The 10,010-nt window shown below is 42.0% G+C and overlaps 1 pseudogene; it reads right to left on the bottom strand.

The window, feature by feature from the left end:
• Positions 1-9,605: 9,605 nt before the first annotated feature.
• Positions 9,606-9,714, bottom strand: LOC120103334 (small nucleolar RNA SNORA17; annotated as a pseudogene).
• Positions 9,715-10,010: the final 296 nt, after the last annotated feature.

The following is a 10,010-nucleotide window of genomic DNA, read 5'->3' as shown; positions in this document are numbered from 1 at the left end:
CCTGAGACTTAAAAGGCTCCCTCCAGTTTATCCAGTATGTGTTCCTCTGCTCAGACTGCAGATTGAGCAAGAAAAAGAAACATGGAGAAGAAGGAAATGCCACCAAGTGTCGTTACCAAGCATGTGGGATGTGCACAAATGCACAAACACCAATGAACCAATACTCTCTGGGGAGAGGTATAAAGCTGAGCTGGTGTCATAGAGAAGAGCTAAGGGTGACCGGTTGTCTGTAATCATGGATTACAAGTGTCAATAGGAGTCCTATTGACCTGCATCATTTGATCCAGACGTACACCAAAAGCTACCACATTTTTGCATCTCACAAATAGAAGTCTCTGGACACAGATGTATAGGACCTCTCTCTCCCATGACAGTATAGAAAGACATGAGAAATCTACCTACATTTCCTTTTGGTTCAACAAAGCAGATGGTGATCTCTGGCATTATATCAAGCAACACCTTATAATCACCACGGGGGATGTGTATCATGCAAACACAGAGATAGAACACCAGAGAGCCCGAGAGTAACAATGTTCTATAACTCATCTTCCAACCTGAAATATTGGTAGATTTTATCTACAGAAGCACCTCATATAAGCATTGCCTCCATATGAAATATTTTCAGACTTAGAGCCTAGGGCAGGAGGGATATTCTGAGGTAAATATTGAGCATTTCTTTCTTAATGTGCTGAGCAGTTGAAGGAGTCTATGGAAGTTTAAGTAGTTCTTAGCCCATTTTGAAACTTGAAAGCTGTGTATATTGTTTCTAATAGCTTGGAATATAATGATTTAGGAAAGCATAAAAATATTTTATACAATGCAAAGGCCCTGCCATTGGAAGAATCTGAGGAAATAAAAAAGTGATCGAGTATGAGGAGTATAATAAGATGAGATATACAGTAGACTAGGGAAAAACTCTACATACAATTATGAGATCAGTCAAGACAGCACAAAGAAGATTAAGATTCTGTTTGTAGCCTAAAAAGAGCTACTGCAGAGTCATCATCTAGACTTGAGGTAAGAACCCTGTATTTAAAAACATCCTATTGGCCACCATTTGAAGGGTGGGTTTTCAGGCAGCAAGAAAGGTTGAGCCCCCAGAGCTCTCAGGGACTAAACCACCAACGAAAGAGTACACATGCAGGGACCCATGGTTCCAGTCACATATGTAGCAGAGGACGGGCTTCTTGGGGAACAGTGGAAGGAGAGGCCCTTGGTCCTATGAAGGTTCGATGCTCCAGTGTAGGGGAATGCTGTGGTGGGGAGGCAGAAGTGGGTGTGTGGAAAGAGGAGCACCTTCATAGAAGCAGGGGGAGGGAGGATAGGATAGGGGATTTCTGGAGGGAAACCGGGAAAGGCGATAACATTTGAAATGCAAATAAATAAATAAAATATCCAATATAAAGAGAAAGGCTGAGCCAAAAATAAGCGTAAGTGAGGGCAAAGCCAGTTGACTATCACTGTAGCACTGGTGGTGAAATTAGAGAGAAGCACAAATGTACAAGTAGTGCTTAGAATCAGAGAATTTCAAAAACAAGTTAGAAGTACTCAGAAAAATTTGGAGGAAACTATAGGAGAGTGTAAGGAAAGAAGTGTTAGATTTGCTTCTGGAAACTCCAGTATCTGCACATGCAGAGTGAGAAGCACATGAGAGATCAAAGCTCAGCAACCTTTAAAGATCCACATGCTAAAGGCTCCGTAGTTCTGGAGAACAGCACAATTTCTGTTACAGCCTTTCCAAGTCACATGGCAGCAGCTCTCTTCAAGTGTGCATGTGTGGGTATGGCCATATTCAGTGAAACAAAGCAGTAGGCCAGCCAGCCCTTGCCAAAGCACTGTTTGTGATACATTATCTAGCACTAACACTATAATGATATGCTGAACTTAGGTCAGGGAAAGCAGATAGGCTAACTGAAGATTTTCATTTCTCTTTCTTCTCCAAATCCATCCTTTGAGTCTCATCCCCAACTCTGTAGCAGGCCATGTGGTACAGCCTTTCCTTGCCCCTTCTATCCCCATCTTTAATGTATCATGCAGATTTTCCTTTCCAAACTTTCTTCTTCCAAATCATCCCATTACCCTGGTCTCTAACTCCAACAGGCTTTCTTTAGGAACCCTTCGTCTACTCCAGGTAGGAAGCAAGTAGGTTTTCCTGCCCATTTTCACTTCTCCCTCCTCTCCTTCAAATCCAATTCCCTACTCTCGTCCTTAGCTCACTAGCAGACCCCCTGCTGCAGCCTTCTTTGTTCAAACATCTCCAGTGTTTCTTATAGATCTACCCCTCCAACCTCCCCCCACCCACATACACTTCTTTATCCCAGGACATAACTCTAGCAGGCAATCTTTGGGAACCCTCATGCCACCCCAGCAAGGGATGCAGACAGGCTAACTGTAGCTCTTCACATCTCCTTCTTCACCTCCATGTCTATCCAGTCCCACAGTCTCGTCCTCATTTCTGTAGCAGACCACCTCTCTATGGCATTCCCTCTCTTTCTGCATCAGTCTGTATTTGATCACACAGAGATTCTCCTCCAACCTTCCTCCTGACTTACTCTGTTATCCCTCCCCTGAACTCTAGCAGACTTTCTCTGGAAGAGTCTAGTCAAGGCTAATAGAGAAGCAAGTTGACCACACATCAAAAAGATAATCCACAGTGACCAAATAGGCTTTATCCTAGAGATGCAGCATGGTTTAACATAATACGAATTGATAAATGTAATCCACCAAATAAACAATCTGAAAGACACAAACCACATGATGATCTCATTAGATGCACATAAGGCCTTTGACAAGAATGTAATACCTAGACATGATAAAAGTCATGGGTGCAAGCGATATCCTCAACATAAAGTTTACAGCCTAGCCTACATTAACTTAAATAGAGATTAGAGATACAAGGACATACCTAAACCTAATAAAGGCATTTTGCAGCAAGATGATAGCCAGAATCAAATAAGATGGAGAAATTCTACTAAAATCAGTAACAAGACAAAAGTTGTTCACTCTTTCCATATCTATTTAGTATAGAACTTAAAGTTTTAGCTTAAGCAATAACACAACTGAAGAAGAGCAAAGGGAAACAATTTGGAAAGAAAGTCAACATATTTGCAGATGACATGATTGTAAACATAGGTGACCTCCAGAATTACACTGGGAAGTTCCTACAGGTAATATTTCCAGCAAAATAGCTAAATACAAAATTAATTAACAAAATTCAGTAGTCAGGCTGAGAAAGAAATCAGGAAAATAAGACCTCTCATAATAGTCTGAAATAAAACAACCAAATTAAAAACTGAGGTACAGATCTAAACAGAGATCTCTCAAAAGAGGAAACTAAATGGCCAAGACATTTAAAGAAACGTTCAACACTCTTAGACACCAGAGAAATGAAAATCGAAATTACTTTGAGATTTCATCTTTTACCAGTGAGATGGTTAATAACAATACAGCAAATGACAGATCATAAAGGTGAGGATTCAGAGTAATGAGAAGACTCATCCATTGCTGGTGGGACTAAAACCTTGCAGAGCTACTACAGAAATCAGTGTGGCTGGTCCTCAGGAAAATGGAAATAGATAAGAATGAGCTACACCACTCTTGGCCATATATCTAAAGAATGCTCTATCCTACCAAAGAGACACTTGATCAACCATGTTCATTTTTGCTATATTCATAGGAGCCAGAAATTGGAAACAATCTAGAGCTCTCTCATCAGTTGAATGGGTACAGAAAATATGGAACATTGTACACAATGTGTACATGATGGAGAATTAGTCATTTTAAACAATGAAATCATGGGGACTGGAGAGACGGCTCAGCGGTTAAGAGCACTGGCTGTTCTTCCAGAGGTCCTGAGTTCAATTCCCAGCAACCACATGGTGGCTCACAACCATCTGTAATGGAGTCTGATGCCCTCTCCTGGTGTGTCTGATACAATGTACTTGTATACATAAAATAAATAAATATTTAAAAAATGAAATCATGTGACTTGTAGGTAAGTGGGTGAAACTAGAAAGTAATCATCCTAAGTGAAGTAACCCAGACCCAGAAAGACAAATATGGTATGTATTCAATTAGATGTGGACATTAGCTCCTTCGTCAATTATAACCAAGCTATAATTCTTAGAACCACAGAGGTTAGGTATAGAGTAAGGTATGATGCAAACAAATGTAGAAATCCACAGCCAGATACTATGCAGAGAATGAGAGACCTTGTAACAGTCAGCTTTCGGAAGGTTGTCTCTAGCAAACTCTCCCCTCAGGGAGCAGGGAACCTTGATGAGAAGAAGAAGAAAAGAGAGTAAGAGTCAGAGAATATAGATAGAATCGAGGAAACAAGTCTGTCTACCACATACATAAAATTAATGTGTTCTCCTAACAACTTATCTTCTAGAGACTGAGCATAGAAATATTATCAGAGGTAGCTGGACTAACAGGTGTTATCATTTTCTATGCAATTTTGTAATCCTGCTAAATTCTTGTTAAGTTTTAGGTCAAATATTTCCACTAGAATACCAGCTGTACTAAATAGGCAGGATTATGTGTGTGTGTGTGTGTGTGTGTGTGTGTGTGTGTGTGTGTGTGTACTACATAGTAACAGGGTAACATAAGAAAACACACACACACACACACACACACACACATACAGAGAGAGAGGGGTGGAAAGGGAAAGACTGTTTAAATCTCTGTCAATGAGACAATTGTTAGGGTCATCATTGTTAACTGATATGGCCATACATTACACCTGCAAGCATTTAGAAGAGGCCATTATTCTCAACTCCCCAACTTTCCCTTTTTATCCTAGATAGTAAAGAACTGGGTTTTGTTGCTTATCGGTTCAATAGTAAGGTTATTGCTTTTTATGTTTGCATTACTGACCATTGAGAGAAGAATGATTTTTAAAATGTAAGACTCACTCAAATTTTGTGCTTAAAGAAATCAATCAAAGGAATGCAATGTACAATGTTCATGGTAAACAAAAGTTACTTGTGAACTGGAGATGCTAAAATGCTTTACTGAGAATGAAACACTCTGGGATGCCCAGGGAATGAAGACTTGGCCTGTCTTGTGAAAAATAGATAAGATCGGGAAAATAATCAGCAAGGCAGACTTCTTATAACAGACATTATTAAAAACCAATGCTTCTAATCTGAAAGACACGCAGAAGGCTTAGGAAACTGAAAAGAGACTAATTTGTAAATCAGCGAAGAGAAGAGAGTTGCTGACCTGTGAATAGAAAGATTCCAATCTGTTCTATGGTAGCATTATAGAATTAGACAATGGCCAGAAGGGTTTGATAGGAGAGAGAAAAATGAGCTAAAGAAAAAATGAAAGCAAATGGTGCCACATAATCCAAGAAAAAAAGGACAGTACAAACAGACAAGATCCAATAAGTTGAACTGCAGCCAGATGACAATATATATAGCATCCAGGTTTAGATGACTACCTCGCCAATGAGGGTGGTGAAGACAGACGTTTTACCTAACTGTGGTGAACAGAAATTAGAATGGATAAGTTTTTTAATTAGCTTAATTAGCTTACCTGTTGAGGTGGTCTTAGTAAATCGAGAATATAGGCACATAGTATTGAAGTTGTGCCTTGGCGAGGGTGGTTGAATTGACATTGTTTATTTCCACCCCATCTGCAACACCATACTGAAATTACAGAAAGGCTGTGTATGAGAGTGCATGGAGGGGTGGGCAAATTAAGAAGGCGTGCTCCAACCCTGCTTTATTAGGGAAACTTGCATGGACTGAGGACAGCAAAGTGACCAAATACCTGACAAAGGCTACTTAAGGATGGTTGGGAGGGTTTGTTTTTGGCTAGTTTGTCATTTTGGGGAAGGCATGGTGAGGGGACTGGTTTTGGTATGAGAGGCAGCTGGTCACACTATCCATCTTCAGGGACAGAGAGAAAGAGAGAGAGAAAGAGAGAGAGAGAGAGAGAGAGAGAGAGAGAGAGAGAGAGAGAGAGAGAAGATGCTTTACTAATCTTCTTTCTTTTTACGTTTCTTTTATTCACTTTGATACCCCAGTCTATGTATGTTTCTGCCCACCTTCAGCCTGGTTCTTTCTTTCCTAGTTAAATTGTGTTGAAGTCCTCCAAATCGAGCTAAGCTAACAGTGAAGATTAACCTATGTAATAAACAATAAGATGTTAATTGTGTTTCAATGATCCTTTTTACCATTAAATATCTATGTACTATTAACTACATTTACTGATATAGATGACTATCTTCAATTGCTGTCCCCATTCTGCCCTAGGGGTATCCAGGCACCATTGTGCAACTGGTGAAATGGGAGGAACTAAGCTTACCTGTTTAGGATATTTAGGTTCACAGGAACCTGGTGGCTTGAGTGCCAGGGAGAAATAGCCTTCTCTGAGATGTTTACTGGAGGTAACAAGGGCTCTATAGACCTAGAAGTGTCAATAGGGTGTTTTCAGAGTGAGTATACACTATTGTTAGGTACCAAGATGCTGAAAATGCTTCATATGCATGAAGAGAAGTTCTAGGTAATTGGGGCATATGTCCTTATAGGGAGAGAGAAAGTTAAACCTGTAATTTGGCCACCAAGATACTGACTATCTCAAGAGTGGCAGAGGCAGGGGGTCAAACAGGCTCCATGCTTTGGAGTAAGCAGACCCAAAGCAAGGAGTGAACAGTCCTAACTCCTGCTGGTGTCAGAATGAAGCTTTTGGAGTTTGGACACATTTTGACCTCACTCTTGCTCTGCACTGGCTCCCATAGTCTCCTGGCTTTCTGGCCTTGCAATTAATGAATGAAAAGAAATTGAGAAATATGAAGAAAATCAGATAGAATACCATGTATTAAGGAGGAAAGCCACAATACAAATCATTCATAGGCGTTCTAGTGAGAAGAACCATTTATCCCTGTTGAGTTTCTCAAGAACTCTAATCTTGATCTTGAAGGATAAATACAAATAAATGTCTTATTACTTTACATTTTTCGTGTGTAAGGGCATGTATGCATGTACATGCCGGTATGCATATGATTGCTCATGCCTAAGGAGTCCAAAGACATGAAATTTTCTGGAGCTGGAGTTACCAGTTGTGAAACCCCCTGATGTGTATGCTAAAAACCAAATTCAAGCCCTTCTCAGAGGGAAAAATGTTCTTAACCACTGAACCATCTCTCCAGCAATGCAACTTGAGTCTTGAGAGCAACCTAAGAGCTGATTATACCGAAGATTCCCTCACATGGGAATTACCAGAGAGGGTTAAACAGCTTTAGGGATAACACTACTCAGGTAAACAAATAAGCAGATTCTTTTAACTGTTATTTCCTAGGAAAGAAACCAAGAGGTACAATAGAATTGGGTAATAATGGGAAAAGATGGACTAAGGAACAAAACTTCATTTCTTCTAGCAATTTCAGAAATATTTAAGAAGTCACTTAAACTTAAACAAACAAGTAAACATGTTGCAGTGAAATGAAAATAACAGTAAGAGAAAAATTCTTGATATATTTTTCCTTTTTCCTTGTTTAATAGTTCTTTGTGGATTTCACATCATGGATACCAAGTCCACTAATTTCTCCCTCCATTCATACCCACCTTCTATCCTTGCAACCTTCCCACTAACAGAGAGAAAATCTCATTGTGGAAGATGTAGTTTATCACACTGTGTCCCTTTTGTCTATACTTCTTTGCTTACAAATAGTCATTGCAATATCTTGTTGGTCTGGTAGGAGGCCTTGGGCTTCTGCTACTCTATCAACAATGGAACCTCCTCACTCGGACTCTTCTTGGATAGATATCCTGTTGTCCTGTGTCATGGAGACCCTGTAGTTTTGGATGTGTGGGACCATCTCTTTCACGCACTACAATAGTTCATAGATGGGGTAGATGCTGAAGTGGCCCAATTCAAAGTCCTAGACCTGGGCCTGAGACCTAACTGAGCTGGTCAGTCCATCAGCAATCCTGCTGTCATGCTGTTGGGGGCAGCTAACCAGAAACGCCTGCAATTAGGGCCAGCTCTAATCTTCTGCCCAGTTGAGGTATAGGGCCCTCTGAACCAAGTATTGGGACTTGTGAGGTCCAGTTGTCTCACTCTCATGACCCCAGGGCCAGGTCTCTCATCTGCCACCGTCAGGGTCAGTTCTATTGTGCTGCCCATGTGAGGTGCAGGACCTGCACTCCTACTCTCATGACTCAGTTGAGTCCAGCTCTGTCTACCACAGTGGTGAGGAAAAAGGCATGGGAGAGGATCTCTTCCTCATTGATGCCACTGCACATCTGACAAGAGGCGGGGCAGGCTGTACCATACGCATGCCCTTAGAATCAACACACTTTCAATTCCCACATTCAGGGATGTGTTACTAAAGCGATGTAAAGGGCCTGGTCTGCCCAGTATTGCAGCAAGTGAGAGGCAGGGAGTGTCTTGCTAGATGCCCTCAGGACTACCTCAACTGCTTGCCATAGGACAAGGGCAAGGGGCAAGAGGCAGGGAGCAAGGTGGGGAGCATCTCTCTCTCTCTCTCTCTCTCTCTCTCTCTCTCTCTCTCTCTCCACCCCCCACCCCATGTCACTGCATAGCAGACAAGTGGAGCGGTCAGGTCCCCCATGCTCTGTGTACAAACACATTGCAGTGTCCACTCTCCTAAGTGCAGAAGATGAGGGGCAGGGACAACTCTCCTGCTCTCATGACCCCAGGGCTAGGTCTCCTGCCTCCTCCTGCAGGTGATAAGGACTGAAGGGAAAGGAGGGTATCTCTCCCTCATCCACACCATCACGCTGAAGAGAAGTGGTAGGGCCAACTTTCTCATGCTCTGGCCAGTCTCTTGAGTACTGCAACTGGCTAGAGGTAGGCTCTAAGGATCCCAGGACCAGCTCTCCCAGGATGATGAGGTGAAAGGTGTGGCCAGTTCTTCACAGCCTTAAGACATTCAACATGCCCCTGGGCTTCAGCAAAGATCAGAGACACTCGTCTGGCTTTTGGTTGTATCAAACCCTTGCTGCTACTGGGCCCTGGCACCAGACATGGCCCCAGACATGGTCCCAGTGGCAGCACAGGACACAACCCTACCATGGTCCTAGGTGGCATCACTGGTTATGCTCCTCACTGGTCAAGCTGTTCCTCACTACCCTCAAGTCTCCAGCTCTGCCTTTCTTCATTGTGACCACATCTTTCTGCTTTTCTTTCTTTTCTTTTTCTCCACCACTTACTTGCTCCTCTAAGTGGTACTCAGGGTCTCTGACTGTCTGGGGTCATCTAAGAGTAGTCTCAGGAGTGCTATATCCCACCCTTGTATTATGGCACCAGGTAAGGGTCAACTTAGGCATAGTCTGCTCCTACAAGTCTATGCAGCACTAGACTGGTGATCTTCTAGTTTAGGTCCTTGTCCATGCCTCATGGTGCTTGTCTGGTAGTTGTCTAGGGTTCACTCTTCACCCAGTCTGCCCTTGTGGCCCTTTATGAATGTGCTTGTCTTGGGCTCATGCCAGCCTGTAGGAGATCCTAGTCAGGGTTCTTTTAGCCTCCATCTTGCTCCCCATCTTGGGAGTGCATCCATGCCTGCCTGTCTCGGGTTAGCTCATAGGTTCCCTGGTGCCAGACTGGTGGTCATCTCCGATTTTTTTTCAGGGAGTATTAGGCCACCAATCAGTCAGATGTTCATAGGACAGACCACTGAGTGCAGCCTCTCTCCACTTTGCTCAGACGTGACACAGCAGCCACACCTATAACACTTGCAGGGGCAGGTGATAGTCTTATTTAATTTTAGCTAGCATTACTGGTTTTCTTTTACCATGTGTTTTACTTTTACTATAATATTTATCTTACAAGTATGAGAGATCTCTTTACACCATTAACCTCCCTAGACATACAAAATAAATAGTATCACATTCTATCTTTTGTACTAAAAAGACCAAGGAATGAATTGGAATAAAAATATTCAGTCTCTTTTGCCAACTAGGTTCTCAGAACTGATGATAAAGGCTTTTAGCATAGACTTTGTCAGATAGATGGTACTCTGATTGCTTTTACAGTTC

The sequence above is a fragment of the Rattus norvegicus genome, chromosome 5, assembly GCF_036323735.1.
Source record: "Rattus norvegicus strain BN/NHsdMcwi chromosome 5, GRCr8, whole genome shotgun sequence".
Classification (NCBI taxonomy): Eukaryota; Metazoa; Chordata; class Mammalia; order Rodentia; family Muridae; genus Rattus; species Rattus norvegicus.
The sequence above is the reverse complement of the archived record's forward strand: the minus strand, read 5'-3'. Positions and strand labels throughout refer to the sequence as shown.